The sequence below is a fragment of the Coenobita brevimanus genome, chromosome 4, assembly GCF_032717465.1.
Source record: "Coenobita brevimanus isolate Jiangsu-jjx chromosome 4, ASM3271746v2, whole genome shotgun sequence".
NCBI classification, from domain to species: domain Eukaryota; kingdom Metazoa; phylum Arthropoda; class Malacostraca; order Decapoda; family Coenobitidae; genus Coenobita; species Coenobita brevimanus.
The window spans coordinates 26,276,206-26,295,858 of NC_136957.1; the positions used below are offsets into that span (position 1 = coordinate 26,276,206).

General features: G+C 40.9%; 1 pseudogene; it reads left to right on the plus strand.

The window, feature by feature from the left end:
- Positions 1 to 15,640, plus strand: part of LOC145396199 (protein FAM200C-like) — a 36,147-nt pseudogene extending 20,507 nt beyond the window's left edge.
- The last annotated feature ends 4,013 nt before the right edge of the window (positions 15,641 to 19,653 follow it).

The window sequence follows — 19,653 nt, forward strand, 5'->3', positions numbered from 1 at the left end:
GCAGTAAGGGGAGTGGTGGTAGTGGAAGTGCTGTTAGTGATGGTGTGGTACCAGTGGTTCTGCTCGTGTTGGGGATGGTAGTAGATGTGGTGGGAATGGAAGTTGTGGTGATAGATGTGGTGATCATAGTCACAGTGTTTACGATGATAGCAGTGGCCGTAGTTTTGATGCAGGTATGGGTATGGTGTTAATGTGGTGGTAGTTATGGTAGCGCCAATAGTGGTGAAAGTGGCTGTGTTCCTGCTTGTCGTGTTGATGGTGTTTGTGGTAGAGGTTTTCGTTGTGGTGGTGGAAGTCATGATGGTGGTGGCTGTGGTAGTGGAAGTCGTTGTGGTGGTGGTAGTTATGCTGGGAGCCGTGATGGTGGTGGCTGTGGTAGTGGAAGTCGTTGTGGTGATGGTAGTTATGCTAGTAGTGATGATGGTGGTGGCTGTGATAGTGGAAGTCGTTGTAGTGGTGGTAGTTATGCTGGTAGTGATGATGGTGGTGGTGGCTGTGGTAGTGGAAGTCGTTGTGGTGGTGGCAGTTATGCTGGGAGCCGTGATGATGGTGGTAGTTATGCTGGGAACCTTGATGGCGGTGGTTGTGGTAGTGGAAGTCGTTGTGGTGGTGGTAGTTCCCGTAATGGTGGTGACTGTGGAAGTGGTAGTCGTTGTGGCTGTGGTGGAGGCTATGCTGGTAGTGTTGGTGGTAGTGGCTGTGGTAGTGATGTTACAGGTGGTGGTGGTGGTAGGAGTAGTATTAGTTCTGGTGCAAGTATCGCTATGTTGGTAATTCTAGTGGTCGTTATGACTGAGTAAGGAATGGTGGCGGTTCCACTAGTAGTTGCCATGCATGTACCTTTGCGTTGGTAATGGTAGGGGCCAGTATGGTAAGGTAGTAGTAGTTGTAGTAGAGTTTGTAGTGTTTTGGTGATTATGGTAGCGGCAGTCTATGTGGTGCTGATAGTGAAAATAGTATTCGTAGAGGTGGGAGTTGTGATTACCGAGAGACCAGTGGTAGCTGTGAAGGGACCATGGTCGTGACCCCAGTGTTTTATTAAGTTTAATGATAAGGCATGCATCTTCCTCACAAGCAGTAATGTTGCTAATTATGTTATACTCTTCTTAAATGTAAAGGAAAAAGCTGGAAGAATGGAATCTATATAATCTACTGTCATTACGGATGCAAAGAAAATATTGAGAATTTTGCCTAATCTCAGTTTCGTTGTCACTATGTTGTCCGTTGTCTAAGACTACTGAGCTAGTTGGCGCTATTATTATAATTATTTTTCTGATGTGGCTGAATAATTCTTTGGGGATGATTTACTGATTCGAGCAACATGGACTTCAGTTTTTCTTCCTTGGTTTATTTTTCATAACTTTTTTTTTTTCTTTGCTATACGAAGAGCATCATCTTTACCATTGTCACTATAGTTTTTATTAAAATTTCCGTGCACATTTTCTGGCAAGCAGTCAATGTTTAATACCTTGTTCCATCATGCGGGTTCAGGACTTTTAACAGGCCATCTTTTGTGCACTGGAACACACAACTTGACTGTTTTTTAAATAATTTTCGTGAATAATTTCCATGCAACTGTAATATTTGATGCTTGAATAATGGGATTCCACTCACTATTACATACAGTTTCCTTAATTTTTAGTATTGCGCTGTCTTGTAGTCAGGACCTTTCTCAAGTAAGATTTTTGATGTGGTCAAGACAAGATCAAATATTTAACCTCATTGTGGTGGACAGTCTACGAGCTGATGCAAAGATCTTTCTTGCAAGTTAGTGTACAGGTCTAAGCCTGTGTGTAAGGCAGGGTTTCTCCACATTCGTCTTCTGGTAAACTAAAAACACCGATGATTTTAGTATTATAGGCACTACAAATTTCTGCAGTTTGATTGCAATTTTCATTGGCAGTCTTCAAGGACTGGGTTGGTGGACGATAAATTAACCCAAGTATTAGTTTACAACCGTATTAATTTTTAAACTGGATGTAAATCCTATTAATCTTATCGATTGAAGGCTTAGAAATTACAACAGGATGAAGTCCCACTTGAATATATAGTAGTTCACCCCCCCATCTCTATTGTCCCTCTCACTACTGAAAATGTTATAACCTGATGTACTGTTGCCTGCTCTGCTAGAAGAGCTTGGTTTTCGGTATTAAGCCACGATTCTGTGATGCCAAATATATAATGATCATCAGTTAGAACATGAGCGTCTAATGAGAACATTAATTCCTCAAACTACGTGCATTCTTGAGAGGTGCTTTAATGTGCATACCTCTAGCAGTGTGTCTACAATTTATGATGTCTACATTGTCGCGTCTCATGTGATGAGGGTTATTGTTTCTTTTATCAAAACAGAAAAAATACGTACTGAATCGTCTAAAAGGTGACCGAGTCTATCAAGGCCTACCTTGTTTAGGTAGGGAAGTTTCAAGGTGTCAACGAACTTGTGTGATGACACAATTGTTCAGACTGCAATCCTATGCAGTGCACCTGAAAGTAGAATGTTACAGGATTTTCCCTTGTAATGCTAAATCATCTTCTTGTACTTGTACATGTCTAGGAGCTCCTGACACTAGGTTTGTACTACATCTTTCGTTCCTATGTGAATGATGGTAAGGCTATCGTTAGTTGCACCATCAGTAACGGTATCCATAGCCTTTATAATGTCATCCAGTCTGGTACCTGGGATACAGTAATGCCTCCTTTTACTTGGTGCTCTGCCACAAAACTCCACAAGCTGGACACGGTCGAGAGAGTCCCCCACCTGTCGAGCCATGTGTGCTTCCTCTTCATGATCAGCTAAAATTTTAAATCTATTATATGTGGTGACAAGTATGATGCGACACGTCCTTCTCACCCTCGCTCCATTCATCACCAGCTGTAACTCGTTTCTCCGTTAGGTCATTAGCATAGTAGGGAAGTATTACCTGCAATAGGAGAGCAAAACAGATCTACCACCATAGGCAGCACCAGTTCTTGGTCGAGCAGTGATGTTCCCCTCCACTCTGTATCCAGTGTTGTTTGCAACAATCTCCTCCAACGAATCAGCTCCACGGGTAAGAATGGTAATTCTGTCAGCAACTTTGGCCAGCTTTTGCTTTAGGTTTTGACGGGTTTGGCATATCATGCAAATAAAAATACATTAAGTGAAAAAGATTTCAGAGAGACTACCACGTATTATGAAATTTGAATTTTACTGAGAAGATGCGCAAAAGAAAAAATAATTACAAATTAGTTCCTGAAAGAGATTATGAGGTAGCTGCAGCTAGTTTTATTACCGTACCTGCAAGCAAAAACTTTACAGAGATGCCCTGCTGCTCTGAAGAAGAGGAAAGTTAAAGAGATGTGTTTTCTGTGGAAATCTGTGCATGTCACGTGAGGGCGGGTTCACACGTGTGCTCAAACAAGTGTTGGCAATATGTAAGCGACACAGTAATGAACACGCTGCAAACATGTTGGGAGCAGCAGCGTCCAGATCATGTTGGCAACATCATGATGAAGTCTCAGCTGCCTGGTAATGACACACTTATCCCATCGCCTCTGCTGTCAGTGTTCGAAGCTGCGCTGAATCATGTTTGCATACAACTGTCCAAATACTGCTGCAAACATGTTCCCGAACATGTTGCCAGCTGTGTTGCCAACACATGTTTGAGTTCACGTGTGGACGCGACCTAAAGCAAACTGACACTCAAGACAAATCCTCATCGTAGTCGAACACCATCTGTCTCCAACATGTCTAATTGGTGAACGCCATAAAAGACTACAAATTGTTAATTAATAATTAGTCAGCATTGTTTATTTATTCTCCTCTATCTTTCTCACCTCTCTTAAGGTTCTTTCTCCTCTCCTGGACTCTCTTTCTTTCTCTCTCTTCCCTATCTTCCCTTCTATAATCTCTTTCCTCTTGGTTCCTCTCTCTACCTCCTGTCCTCTGTAACATTTGGACTCCTACAGTTTCAGCCTCTTCCATCCTCTATCTTCCCCTTCCTTTTTGGCATATTTTATTCTCTCTCTCTCTCTCTGCTTATAAATCCTCTGTGATCTTCCTTATCATCCTTTATTCATTGCACCATTTTTATATCCATTCTCTCCCCTCACGTATCCTCTCTTCTCCCCTCCCCTCCCCTCTCATTCCCTGTCCCTTCTTCTCTACGCTTAACTAACCACTCTCACTCTCCCCATTGATCTCCTTCCCGTCTTCCCTTTTCATTCTCATTACCCTTTCCTGCTCCTGGGATAAATACGTTGCAGTTACTCGTTGTTTCCTTTCCTCTTATTTTCTTGCATCTCTCTCTCTCTCTCTCTCTCTTTATATATATATATATATATATATATATATATATATATATATATATATATATATAAAACGTTGCTTCTGGTTAGTATTTGGATGGGTGACCGCCTGGGAACACCAGATGCTGTTGGCATCCCTACGTGTCAAGTGGGGTTGGTGGAGGATTAGTGCCCCTCCCCGTAAAACAATTAACTCTAAGCCTTTGGCCACCCCGTTTGGGATACATGGCATCTGGCAATGGATGGATGGATGGATGGATATATATATATATATATATATATATATATATATATATATATATATATATATATATATATATTGTTACATAGCCTATGATTTCATCATCCTTTGTATAATTCTAACATACAGTATGCTGCATGTTTGATCACGATTCGCCTCGTAGCTTCCATAGTGACCAAGCTTCCGTGTTCTACTTCACTCCCCCCTTCTCCTCCCTTATAGTAGAGTAAGTCATTCTTTCTCTTGTTCAGAGCAGGAGTGTCAACTCTTTGTCCCCTATGGCTTCATTTGCGTGTCCTTCTTACAAGTTGTATCAAGCTCTGCCAGCCCCTATATAATGAGCTCAGTCTCTGCATTAATTGCCACTTAGATCTACTCCTCATTTTGTTCACATCTCTGTCCTCCCCTGTACAGTTGTTATTATTAGTGTGCTCAGGAAGTCTCCAACCATCTGGCTGCTGTATAATTTGAGTATAAGTGTTGTTGCATTTTTTTTCTTGTACTGTATGGCATAAGGTGTTAATTCGTAGGCCTGGTGAGGTTTTTGTGATTCATGTGGAGTTTTTGATGTCAGCCATCATTAATAATATTTTGTATCTGTAATAATATATCTTGCATTAACTGAGCATTATCCGGTTTTCTCATTTTATCAGGGCTGACTTAGATAAATTTACTCTTGCTAATTTCGTGTTAATAGAGGCTATTGCAGTTAACCATATATTTAACCTCTTTTTTGCCATTACATTATCCTTATGAGTCCTGAATGTTTAGTTGTTAGTTTGAGCATTAAACTTTAACTTGTAATTTTACCTAACTCTTTTGTTTTGAACCTTGAACTTTGCGGGACAGTAGTGATTTTAATGTTCTCACTTGAAGTGTTCATTATCTCTCTCTGTTCTGTAACATAAATTTGGCGACCTCGCCAGGATATTCAGGATATTATCATAAGGATATTGCTTGATATTTTGTGACTGTGATTTATTCATGATGTCTACTATTACTACTCTTGATGAAGCCAAAGATTTTTTGTCAAATGTGCAAACAGTGTGTGATGTAGAAAACAGAACAAAGAATGAACTTAAGCTTGTTGCTCAACAATTGGGCATTGCTGTTCGCTCTCATCATTCTAAAGATCAAATTGTTGACATGATTAATGAAACCTTGTTTAATGTAACTCCTCCAGATGAGCAAACACAGATTGAAATAGCTAAGTTACAGCTAGCCCTGCAGGAGGCTCGTGCTAAGGAGGCTGAGTTTCAGGCCTGTGCTAAGGAGGCTGAGTTTCAGGCCCTTGCTAAGGAGGCTGAGTTTCAGGATCGTGCTAAGGAGGCTGAGTTTCAGGCAAATGCTAAGGAGGCTGAGTCTCAGGCTCGTATTCAGGAGGCACAGGCACAGGCTCAGGCACAAATTGAACTTGCTAGGATTCAGGCAGACCATGAGTATCGCATGAAACAAGGTGGAACTAGATCATCTAGTTCTGATGATTTTGATGTGGCTAAAAATGTTAAACTTGTCCCTCCTTTTAATGAATCTGATTTAACAAAGTATTTCAGTTGTTTGAGAGGATAGCTACAGGTTTAAATTGGCCCAAAAAGTATTGGCCAGTACTCCTTCAAACTGTTCTCACCGGTAAAGCTCAAGTAACTTATGCATCTTTGCCTCAGGATCATTCTGATAATTATGATGTAGTTAAGAGCTTGATTCTTAAGGCCTATGAGCTTGTTCCTGAAGCCTATAGAGTAAAATTTAGAACAACTTATAAGCAAGATAAGCAATCCCAAGTTGAGTATGCAAAAATCAAAGAAGATCTGTTAGAGCAGTGGTTAAATTCTAAGAATGTAAATTCTGATTTTGGTAAATTTAAGCAGATGATTTTGCTGGAGGACTTCAAAAGGTGTATTAATAAAGATGTAAGCCTATATCTTGATGAGAAAAGAATAGATAATTTGTCTGATGCTGCAGTTTTAGCTGATGAATATGTTCTCACTCACAAGAGATATTCTAAAGAAAAAAGGAAAGCTGAGAGTAAGTACATTTCCTCTACTCAGAGTACAGGTAACAGGAAAGAGAATAAAGATGATGTTTCTCAGGAAGTAAATACCAGCTCCACCTCTAGATTTCAGAAAAGTAAATGTACTTACTGTAGTAAGCTTGGTCATACTACGGAGAAATGTTTCAGGAGACCGCGTGATGTGAACAAAAAGGAGTCTTTAAATATTCAGTCAATTGGTCTAGTGTCCACCCTTGAGAGTTCCCAGAATTCTTTAACCGAGTTAATTGAACCTGCTTTGAGAGGTAAATTAAATTCTCATGATGAAGCTCCTCTTTTGAGCAGTAATGTGGGTGACACTCTCAAGAGTTCCTGTGCTAATTTCCTGCCTGATGGTTTTGTCAGTCCTCTGGACAGTAATGACAGGAAATCAGTTAATATTTATCGTGATCCAGGTGCTTGCCAATCCCTTATGCTGACCAGTGTTCTAGGCTCTAATGTTAATTCCTCTGATGAAACTGTAATCTTACAAGGTGTAGGGAATAATTACTTCTCTGTCCCTCTGTGCAGAGTGAATTTAGAGTCTGGTTTTGTTAATGGTTCCGTTATGGTTGGGTTGGTTGAGACACTCCCAATGTCAGGTGTAACTTTCTTACTTGGAAATGATATTGGTGGAAGTCAAGTGTGTCCAGCTCCTCAGTTGTCTAGTGAACCAGTGACTGCGACCCAGGATTGTGATATCCCTGATGTGTTCTCTGCATGTGCTGTCACTAGGGCTAAGTCTAAAGTTACTGGTGACTTAGAGGATAATGATGATGATGTTATCCTAGCTGACACTTTTCTTGCTAATTTGGACCACTCACCAGTTGAGGCAGTACCCCGTAGTGTTGATAATTTGTCTCGTCAAGAGTTGGTTGAGTTGCAGGTTGCTGACCCTGAGTTGAAAGGTCTAGCTAACTGTGCTTGCATTGAGGAAGAGTCAGCCGGTGCTTTTACTTGTTGTTATATAAAGTCAGGAGTACTTATGAGGAAGTGGAGACCCCCAACAGCATCAGCCGACTGTGAATGGGAGGTTGTACATCAAGTTGTCATCCCTCGTGTTTGTAGGCAGGATATCATTAGAGTGGCTCATGATTCCAGTTTGGCAGGACACCTTGGAGTGAGGAAGACTGTGGCACGCATTTTGAAACACTTCTACTGGCCAGGTATCTTCAGAGATGTTTCCTGGTATTGTAAGTCTTGTCACACCTGTGAAGTTGTGGGGAAGTGTAATCAGCCCGAAAAGGTTGCACCTCTAGTTCCCATTCCTCCTTTCGAGGCGCATTCACCCGTGTGTTGGTGGATATTGTGGGCCCTCTTCCTAAGACTTCTTCAGGATTTTCTTATGTATTGACCCTGATTGATATGGCTACTCGTTATCCTGAAGCCATTCCACTTAGAAATATCTCAGCAAAGAACATGGTTAAGGAAATGCTAGGGTTCTTCACAAAGTTTGGTCTGCCCAAGGAGGTACAGTCAGACCGGGGAAGTAATTTCATGTCAAATGTTTTCAAGCAGTCTCTGAAAGAGTTTGGCATCACCCAGATCACGTCTTCAGCTTACCATCTCCAGACCCAAGGAGTGTTGGAGAGATATCATGAAACACTCAAATCGATGCTCAAGAAATACTGTTTGGAACATCAGAAAGACTGGGATAAAGGTCTTCCATTCGTTGTATTTGCCACAAGAGAATCTCCAAATGAATCACTGGGCTTCTCACCCTTTGAACTACTGTTTGGCCATGATGTAAGAGGACCCCTTAAGTTACTCAAGGAATGATGGCTGTCGGAGGAAAATGACGTCAACCTGCTGGAGTATGTGATGAAGTTCAAAGAACGGCTGCCCACTGCTTTACAGCTGGCGAGAGAGAATATAGGAGCTGCTCAGGAGAAGATGAATGCTTGGTATGATAAGAAGTCCAGGTTATGCCACTTTCAGCCAGGAGATCAGGTTTTGATTCTGCTACCAGTGCATTGGCAACCTCTTCAAGCCAAGTTTAGTGGCCCTTATTTCGTGGAGAAGAAACTCAGTGATGTCAACTATGTCATCGCCACACCAGATCGTAGAAAGAACAAGCAACTTTGTCACATCAACATGATAAAGTTATATCACAGGCGGGACCAAAATAACCCAGTCTGCACTGTAGCTGTTCCACCCGAGTCTGTAAGTAAAGTTCTCCCATGCAGCCTGAGCCTGAGTGATAGTTTGGGGAAGAATCCTGATATCATGAATGATCTCCAGACTAAGCTTTCTCATCTAGCTCCCGAGGAAAGGCAGGAGTTTTCGGCATTACTGCAGGAGTACCCGCAAGTGTTCTGTGCCACTCCAGGAAGAACCACTGTGTTGATGCATGATGTCGATGTTGGAGACGCAAAGCCAATTAAATTGCCTCCTTACTGTGTGAACCCAGTGAAAGTTCCTCTCGTCCAGGAGCTTGGCTACCTGTTGAACCACAAGATGATTGAGCCCTGTCAGAGCGAGTGGAGTTCTCCTGTCACTCTAGTCCCTAAGCCAGGTGGGTCACAGCGGCTTTGCATCGACTACAGACGTGTTAATCAGATAACCAAAACAGACACTTACCCTCTCCCTCGTGTGGAAGGTTGCATAGACAAGATCGGAAAGACTAGGTGCATAAGTAAGTTTGATTTGTTGAAGGGATACTGTCAAGTACCTATGACTGAACGTGCTAGGGAGATCTCATGTTTTGTAACACTACGAAAGACTTTTGCATGTTCTGTAATGCCATATGGTATGAAGAATGCACCAGCCACATTTCAGAAGCTCATGAATGTTGTAACAGAGGGTTTGGCAGGGTGTGTTGTTTATATTGATGATGTATTAATCTTCAGTGACAACTGGAAAGATCACCTATGCTATGTCAGTAAATTTCTTGAGCGTTTGGTTCAGGCTAATCTTGTAGCTAATTTATCAAAGTGTGAGTTTGGTCAAGCAAAAGTTCAGTACCTTGGGTACGTAATTGGTGATGGACACGTTGCACCACCAGGAGCTAAGGTTCAGGTTATAAGTGATCTTCCCAGACGTAAAAGTAGGAAAGAGCTACAAAGATTTTTGGGAATGGTAGGTTATTACAGGAGATTTGTTCTTAACTTTTCAATTCTTGTATCACCACTTATAAACCTACTGAAAAAGGGAGTTAAATTTGTCTGGACCGATAACTGTGAATAGTCTTTCAGCAAACTTAAAGCTATCCTATTAAGTCAGCCAGTGCTCGCTACTCCAAATTTTGCTAAGCCTTTTAAGATGGCTGTTGACGCAAGTGATACAGGAGCTGGGGCTGTTTTGCTGCAAGAGGATGATCAGGGTATTGAACACCCTGTATCTTATTACAGTAAGAAGTTCACTCCACCTCAAAAGAACTACTCAGCTATTAAGAAAGAGCTTTTGGCCTTGATTTTGGGTTTACAGCATTTTTCATTTTATTTGTGTTCTGGTTTTGACCCCATAGTCATTTATACCGATCACCACCCACTGAAATTCTTAAGTAAGTTTAAAGATAAAAATCAGAGATTGACAAGATGGAGTCTACTTCTTCAGGAGTATTCATTAGACATACAACATGTCAAGGGGAAACAAAATGTTATTGCAGATTGCTTATCTAGACTTTAGACAGATTGTTTTAGAGTAATAAGAAATTTCCTTTGTAAATTTCTTTTTTTTTGTAGGAAGGTGTTACATAGCCTATGATTTCATCATCCTTTATATATTTCTAACGTACAGTATGCTGCATGTTTGATCACGATTCGCCTCGTGGCTTCGATAGTGACCAAGCTTCCGTGTTCTACTTCACTCCCCCCTTCTCCTCCCTTATAGTAGAGTAAGTCATTCTTTCTCTTGTTCAGAGCAGGAGTGTCAACTCTTTGTCCCCTATGGCTTCATTTGCGCGTCCTTCTTACAAGTTGTATCAAGCTCTGCCAGCCCCTATATAATGAGCTCAGTCTCTGCATTAATTGCCACTTAGATCTACTCCTCATTTTGTTCACATCTCTGTCCTCCCCTGTACAGTTGTTATTATTAGTGTGCTCAGGAAGTCTCCAACCATCTGGCTGCTGTATAATTTGAGTATAAGTGTTGTTGCATTTTTTTTCTTGTACTGTATAGCATAAGGTGTTAATTCGTAGGCCTGGTGAGGTTTTTGTGATTCATGTGGAGTTTTTGATGTCAGCCATCATTAATAATATTTTGTATCTGTAATAATATATCTTGCATTAACTGAGCATTATCCGGTTTTCTCATTTTATCAGGGCTGACTTAGATAAATTTACTCTTGCTAATTTCGTGTTAATAGAGGCTATTGCAGTTAACCATATATTTAACCTGTTTTTTGCCATTACATTATCCTTATGAGTCCTGAATGTTTAGTAGTTAGTTTGAGCATTAAACTTTAACTTGTAATTTTACCTAACTCTTTTGTTTTGAACCTGGAACTTTGCGGGACAGTAGTGATTTTAGTGTTCTCACTTGAAGTGTTCATTATCTCTCTCTGTTCCGTAACAATATATATATATATATATATATATATATATATATATATATATATATATATATATATATATATATATATATATATATATATATTTAATTTGCCAGACGCCTCAATCCCGTTTGGGGTGGCCACAAACAAATCGCCTCCAAGTCGCCCTGTCCCCTGCCATTTCACTGCCCTGCTCCCAACTGACACACCCCTCTCTCATATACCTCTCCACCCCATCCCTCCATCTCATCCTCGGCCTCCCCCTCCCTCTTCCCCCCTCCACCTCACTCACATACACTCTCTTCGTCAGTCTTTCACCCTCAATTCTCTCCACATGGCCAAACCACCTCAGTGTGTTCCTCATAACACTTCCTACCACATCCACATCCACACCACAACGCTTCTTTATATCCTCATTCATCAGCCTGTCTCTCCATGTGACTCCACAGGCTCCTCTTAAATAACTCATTTCCACTGCTCTCACTCTTGACTTGTGTCCTTCCAAGAACGTCCAAGCTTCACTTCCATAAGTTAGAGTTGGTATCACAATACTGTCATGTAGTAACTTTTTCACTTCCATGCTTACTTCCCTGTTTCTTATCACTGCTTTCCAAGAACCAGCAACCTTGTTTCCCTGCTGTACCCTTTCAAGCACTTCACCCTCCAAACCTCCATCCTTACTCATCACACTACCCAAGTACTTAAACGTACTCACATTTTCCAATTCCTCACCATCCAACCTCGCTGAACATTCACTGACTTCACCTTTCTCAAAGACCATCACTTTACTCTTCCTACATTCACCTTTAGATTCCGTTTCTTACACACTCTCCCAAACTCATCCACCAAGCCTTGCAGCTCCGCTTCGTATTCACTCAACAACACAGTATCATCTGCAAACAACAGTACAGGGAGTACAAACACTATCCTCTCTCACCAGGGCCACTCCAACATCCACTGCCCTACCTTGTACCTCTTTTATTACCCCATCCATGTACAGATTGAACAACCATGGAGACATGACACATCCCTGTTTCAACCCAACTTTCAAAGAGAAAAATTCACATAGTTCACCATCCACACGCACTGCAGCCTTCGCACCATCGTACATACTCTTCACAGCATTCAACAACTTCCCATCTATTCCCTATATTGTTAACACTTTCTACAATCCTTGTCTATCCACCCTGTCATATGCTTTCTCCAAATCCATGAAAGCCTCATACAACTTCTTTCCCTTCTCTAGAAACTTTTCCACTAAAGATCTAAGAATGAATATCTGATCTACACAACCTCTTCCCTTCCTAAAGCCTCCCTGTTCTTTCTCTAACTCTGTCAATAAGTATCCTACCATACACTTTTCCTATTATACTAAGAAGACAAATGCCCCTATGATTACCACACACTTCTTTTTCCCCTTTTCCTTTGTACAAGGGAATAATTATACCTGACTTCCAATCCTCCGGGACTCTACCTTCCTCCCAGGCCAATCTGCACATCTTCCACATCCATTCTACTTCTATCTCTCCCCCATGCTTCAGCATTTCACCACACACTCGATCAATTCCTGGGGCTTTCCCCGATTTAACTTTCTTCATTGCTTCCACAGCTTCTACCCTACTGATTTCTTCCTGTTGTCTCGCCTCCCTCCTTCTCTCAGCCATTCCCCAGCCACTTATACTCGCATTACTTCCATCCTTTATGTTCAACAATTCCTTAAAGCAGTGGTTCCCAAACTGGGGGTAAATTACCCCCTGGGGGTAATTTAACGGTTTTCCGGGGGTAATGGAGAGGTGACAGAAAAAACGTTAAGAATCCTGAAAATCAGGCATTAGGGTTAATGTTAACTTAGTCTTAGTATGTAAAGTTGTAAAGTAAACCAATTATAATTAATTAATAAAGTTAAACCGAATTACAATAAACATCAAACACTAATATACAGTACTAGGAAAGAAGAAATATGTATCTAAAAGTGTGGAAACTCAAAAGTATTTTGACAGGTATGCTTCAGGACACAAGTCACTCAGTAACCCTGATGACTCATCTACGTGTGCAGTACGCGTCACTCACTCCCTGAGGCTGCCTCTATTCAGCGTTGACAGACGTGCAGTAATTATCGCAAATACAATAATTTGGCCTCTCGTGCTTCAGGCGATAGCATGCATGCGATAATGCAATAATTTTCGTAAGTACGTGACAGGTTCGTCAATAATAAGATCATTTCAAATTATGGTAAAAATGCGATAATTTGGGTTTGAGAATCTGGCACCGCTGCCTCTATTTCAGTCAGTTTCTCTGTGAGCATCAGCTGGGGTAGACGTAAGCTGGTATGTAGCCTATATGTTTTGCCCTGTGCAGTATAGCTACCATTACCCACTGTTACATCATTCCTATGCTGAATAAACTCTTCTGATACTATCTAGAATGCCATGAAATGATAAATAATTAGTTCTCAATGTTCACACTTTTTTATGCAGTTTTCTTCCTTTTTTGCAGATCAAACAATAAAATGTCCAAAAAGCGCACCTACTCTGACGCCTTTCTTCGCCATGGCTTTGTGAATTTACCTTGTGGTGGAGAGGATCGGCCACAATGTGTGATATGTCACAAAGTGTTGACAAATGAAAGCATCAAGCCATCAAAACTCTCAGCTCACCTCCAGAAGTGCCATCCAAATCTTCAGAATGAGGATCAGGCTTATTTTCAGCGCCGGGCTGTAGCACTGAAGAACATCCAGTTTGTTTCATCTGGAATTCAAGCCCAAAAGCTTCAAGCTGCGGTCGAAGCATCCTACTTTGTTGCATATAAAGTTGCAGAACAACAGAAATGCCACACCATTGCAGAGAATCTGATTATGCCTTGTGCGTACGAGATGGTAAGCAAGGTATGTGGGGAGGATCAAGCGAAGAAACTGAGTGCCATATCTCTATCAAACAACACAATCCGCCGACGAGTCGATGACATGGCATCAGATATCCTGTCCCAAGTTATAGCAGAGATCAAGCAAAGCTCATATAGCAAATTCTCCTTGCAATTTGATGAATCGTGTGACGTAGCTAGTTGTGCTGTTCTCCTTGGGTTCGTCCGTTACGTGCACCAGGACAAGATCAAAGAAGAGTTCCTATTATGCGAGGATCTGCTGACAACCACGAAGGGAGAAGATGTCTTCAATATCATCAAGTATCATCAAGAGTTTCTTTACCAAGAATGGATTGGATTGGAACAGCGTTCAACAGGTAGGGAAAGATTTTTTATATGAAGTCTTAATTAGTATAAATACAATGGCATTTAGTCATATACAGTTTTATGTATGGTATAAGTAGCTGTAGTGTAGCTAATATTTTGTACATGATTCACAAATAATATAGTGCCTGTCACACTGAAGTACTAAAGTACCAAAATAAATAAAATTAATTAAAACCATATAATTATAATGCAAAAGATATGTAAGAATGACTAAATGAAACAATCTATAATTCTATAATAATTTTTCTTCTTAATCCAGGTCTCCGTCGATGGAGCACCGTCGATAATGGGTGGTCATCGTGGATTACGGGGCCTCATACAAGCTGTGAATCCAGAAATTTCTGTAGATCAATGCATCATTCATCGGTACTCTCTTGGATCGAAAAGCCTGCCTGGTAATCTGAAGTTAGTGTTTGAAGATGTGTTGAAAATCGTCAACTTCATCAAGTCCAGGGATGTGAATTCGCGCATATTCAAGGAGCTGTGCAAGGAAATGGGAGAGCAGTATCAAGTTCTGCTGTACCACACCGATGTTCGCTGGTTGTTATGAGGCAAGGTTTTACGTCGAGTCATTGAGCTCCAAAAGGCTATTCAGGAATTCCTGGAACAAAAAGGATCTTCTTTTGCTACCAAGTTCACTGATAAGGTGTGGCTTGCTCGACATTGTTACTTGGCTGACATATTTGCAGAGCTGAACAGTGGTAATCTGCAACTACAGGGCCGAAACACAACTGTCATTGATGCCCATCAAACTGTGACTGCATTTCTGGGGAAACTGAGATTCTGGATTCGGCGCTTGGAGAAAGGAGTGATAGCCCAGTTCTCCATCCTAGACCAGTTTGTTGAGGAGAATAGTCATGATATTGGATCACTTCTGCAGACCATCAACGAAGAGATGAGCGACCATTTGAAGGGGCTTGAAACAAGCATGCATCACTACTTTCCAGAGAGTGACCAAGAAACAGTCAGTCTTCAGTGGATCATTCATCCCATCTCTGTACCTGATGAAGCCATTCATGATAATGATTTTCCTGCAAAGGAGGAGTGGATCACAATGCGAGCCAATGAAGCCTTGAAAATCGAATTCCAAAACCAAAGTGCAGATTCCTTTTGGATTTCACGACTAGCTGACTCACCAACTCTGTCCAAGAGAGCCTTGAAGTTGTTGGTATCATTCTCAACAATGTATCTTTGTGAGAAGGGGTTCTCAACTGTGCTGGGGATGAAAACAAAAAAGAGGACTCGCCTGAATGTTGCAAACGATGTCAGGCTGGCACTTTCAACCACAAAGCCAAGAATTCCTCAACTAGCTTCAAGCCTGCAACTCCATCCATCCCACTGATATTCTTGACATCTTTGGCAATAGTCATTAGAGATGCACAATGTTAAATTACAATAAACAAAAGAAAATAACACTAGTGTTTTAATTTAGCCATATATATCATTGTTGACAACAATTTGTGAAAGGGGTAACATGCTTAGTGTGGCATGTTAAATTGGGTAACAAGCTGAAAAAGTTTGGGAACCACTGCCTTAAAGTGTTCTCTCCATCTGCTCACTTTTTCTCCCTTCTCCACTAGTAATCTACCATTTTATCTTTCACTCCCCTGCTAACTTCACTTCCACCCTGTCTTACTCTTTTCACCTCTTTCCAGAACATTTTCTTACAGTCCCTCCACTTTACACCCAAATTCCTTCCAAATTCCTCATCCACTCTCTTCTTACTCGCTCTTACTAATCTTTTCACCTCTCTCTTTCTTTCTACATACAACTCTCTCTTCCGCCTCTCAACTTCTTCCACGCCCCTATTTCTCATCCATTCATTGTATGCTTTCTTCTTTTGTGCCACAGCCTGTCTCACCTCTTCAGTCCACCACGCTGTTCCTTGCACCCTCCTCCGTCTTCTCTTCCTTCCACACACCACATCACATGCTGCACATATTTCTTCTGTAAATATCCTACACACACCTTCCACGTCTCCCATCTGCTCCAATTCATGTTTGCCCAATCGTTCCTCCACTTCTCTCTTATAATCTGCCTCTTTCTCATCCTCTTGTAACATTTCCACTCTCCTTGCAACTACTCCTTCCTCTCGTCTTTCCCTTCTTCTATTCCTCCATCTTACTTGAATCCTAATTCTGGCCACCACCAAGTAGTGGTCAGAAAGTCCACTTCCCCAACCTCTATAAGCTCTTACATCCATTACACATCTTCGCATCCTTTCATCCACACACACATAATCAATCATTGCCTTCCTTTCATTCAGTTCACCACCCACCCTTCTCATCACTCGCCATGTATACCTGTGGATTATTTTATGCCTGAAGAGGGTATTGGCTATCACCAACCCCCTCCCAGCACAAATGTCCACTAACGCACCCCCATTCTCATCTATCTCAGCAGGCACACCCCACTCACCAACTATTCCATCCACCTTCACATTCCCAACTTTACCATTCATATCACCGATCAAAAACACTCTCATTCCTCCCAAACTTTTCCATGCACGCTTCTACATTTGTCCAGAACTCTTCTCTCACTCTTCTAGCACGATCTTGCGCTGGCGCATACACACACACAATCGCCCACATTTGTCTTCCAACTTTCAACTTTACCCACACAATCCTTGACCCAACTGATCCATACTGTCTTATGCTCTTCTTCCATGTTTTACTCACAACTATACATACTCCTTCCTTTGCCCTCTCATTCTCACCTACTCCTGCACATATAGCCCATCCATACTCCCATTCTCTCACACTTTCTCCTCTCCATTTTGTTTCAGTTATTCCACATACATCCACTTTCGCACCCTCAAGCACCTGGACAATCTCTCTCTCTTTCACCTCATCATTCACTCCCCTTACATTCCACGTTCCGATAACCACGTCCTTTGTCCGGTCCTTGGTCGTCATCGTTTGGTCAGTCCTTGTCCGAGGCTTATTGTTTGTTTTTTTAGTTAGTTGTTTTCCGGGGAGGGGCACTAACCCTCCGCCAACCCTTTTAGTTGCCTTTTACGACAAGCAGGGATACTGGGGGAGTATTCTTGACAGTATCTCTATGCTGTATGATGCTTCTTGCTAAAGTTTCCTGTCGGTTTCGGCTGGAGAGTTGGTAGGGGGGCGGAGGAAAGCCTTCACCCTAGACTATCCTTACATTTAGCATATAAAATTAGGTGTCATAATTATCGTATACTTTGCATCAAATAGCCACAAAGGGACCATTAGGTCTGTTGTTTGTTTTCCTTTGTATTTTTGTACTTTTCTAACACCACGTACTGTATGCAGTCGAACTCCTGCAACACGACATGGCAGTGTGTGTGTGTGTGTGTGTGTGTGTGTGTACAAATACAAGAGAGAGAGAGAGAGAGAGAGAGAGAGAGGTGGGGAAAATTTATGTATCTGTTTGTCTAGGTTTAATTGCTTGTAAATGCACATGTGTGTGTGTGTGTGTGTGTGTGTGTGTGTGTGTGTGTGTGTGTGTAATTACGTCCGCCAGGGTGGGGTTTGTGCTTATATGTTTGTATCTGCATGTTCGTGCGTGCATGTGCTAGTGCCTGTGCGTGCGTATGTTTGTGATGAGTTCTTCATATACATACACCCATACACACGACTGATCACGTACACGTGTTTAAACGTATTTGGAATTTTTTCCTAGTGTGTGCTCGTTTCTCTGTATTGATGTGTGTATACATTTTGCCTTACTTCACACACACACACACACACACACACACACACGTAGAGGGATTCAACCGAGGTGGACGTGCAACATCGGCGCTCCGTACCGAACCAACACGGCCAGTGGCACTACCTAAATTAGTATCTTTGTATGAGTCAAGCTCTGTACTAGGTTAGACTGAATGATTTTTCATTATTAAAAAGAAGAAAATAATAAGTTTAAACAAGACTTGTTCAAACACGAAAGAGAAACAAGACGAAAGAATATGCTGAGTCATCTGAGGTTTGTTTAGACTACAACAACGCGGGGATTGTAAGTACATACTTTGCACTTTTAGTATTGCAAAATGGATACATACTTTAGTAAAGCAAATTTGGAAAAGAAAAGGGATAAAAGTAAAAAGCAAAATGATGATTTCTACCAAGAACTGGTTGAAGTGGAGACTCACAATAGACTGGTTGAACGTGTAAACAAATTAGAAATGGCTTTCAAAAATGAAATTGATGAAATAAAGAAGCAGATGCAGTTGCAAAAGGAAGAAATAGAAAAACTAGGAAGGGAGGCCAATAAGAAAGACACAACCATCGGTGAACTAACAGTGGAAATGAGTACACTCAGGAAGAAAATGAGTGAAATGGCAAGTACAGTAGTCAATCACGAGAGTGTTATGGAAGAGTTCAAAAATGACACAGAGACAATTAGGCAAGTAAGCAGTCTTATAAACCAGAGCAGTGATATTGAGGAGAAGATAACACAGGTGAATGAAGCTGTGCAAAGCTACAAAAATGATGTGGAAATCACGTATGCTGAAATGGTGAAAGTAAAGAAAGACTTGGAAACAAGGGTGGAGGAAAAAAGCATTAAAAAGGAAGTGAAAAGAATAATCCAAAACAATCCAAAGTTAGTCAGAGATTCAGTAGATATAAACAAATCTATAGTAATCACTGGTATAGAAGAGGAAGAAGTAAAAAACAAGATCACAAGAGACAAAAAGGAGATAGCAAATGTAATGAGCTTACTGAAGGAAGTATCAGAGGAAATCTGTAATAAAGACATAGAGGAACACAAAAGGTTAGGGAAATATGAGAAAAGCAAGACAAGACCTCTAAAGGTGACTTTCCAGAGTGTAAACACTGTGGAAGAGATACTAAAAAATGCAAAGAATCTTATGGAAAAAGAGGAGTTCAAAAATGTATGGATAAAAAGATGCCTAACACAAGAGAAACTGGAATTACTGAAAGAGAAAAGGGAGGAAGCAAAAACAAAAAATGAGGGAAGATCAGAAGAGAAGAAATTTTTTTTACAAAGTAATAGGATTGCAGGTACGAAAGCAGTACACAAACAGGATGGAATAAAAAGAAGGAAGGTAGCAGAACCATGTCATGACAAGTATATAAACAAGATAATAAAGTTGATGTACTCAAATGTGGATGGAATGGTATCTAAATTACTAGAGATGAATGATTATGTCAGAGAAAATGAACCACAAATAATATGCCTAACTGAAACAAAATTAACACCAAGGATATCCAATGACATACTAAACTTAGAGGAATACAATATATGGAGAAGAGACAGAAATTTAAAAATAGGTGGAGGAATTATAATATTAACTAAGAAAAATCTAAAAGTCAATGAAATAAAACTAGATATACCATCACAAGTAGAACTGATTGC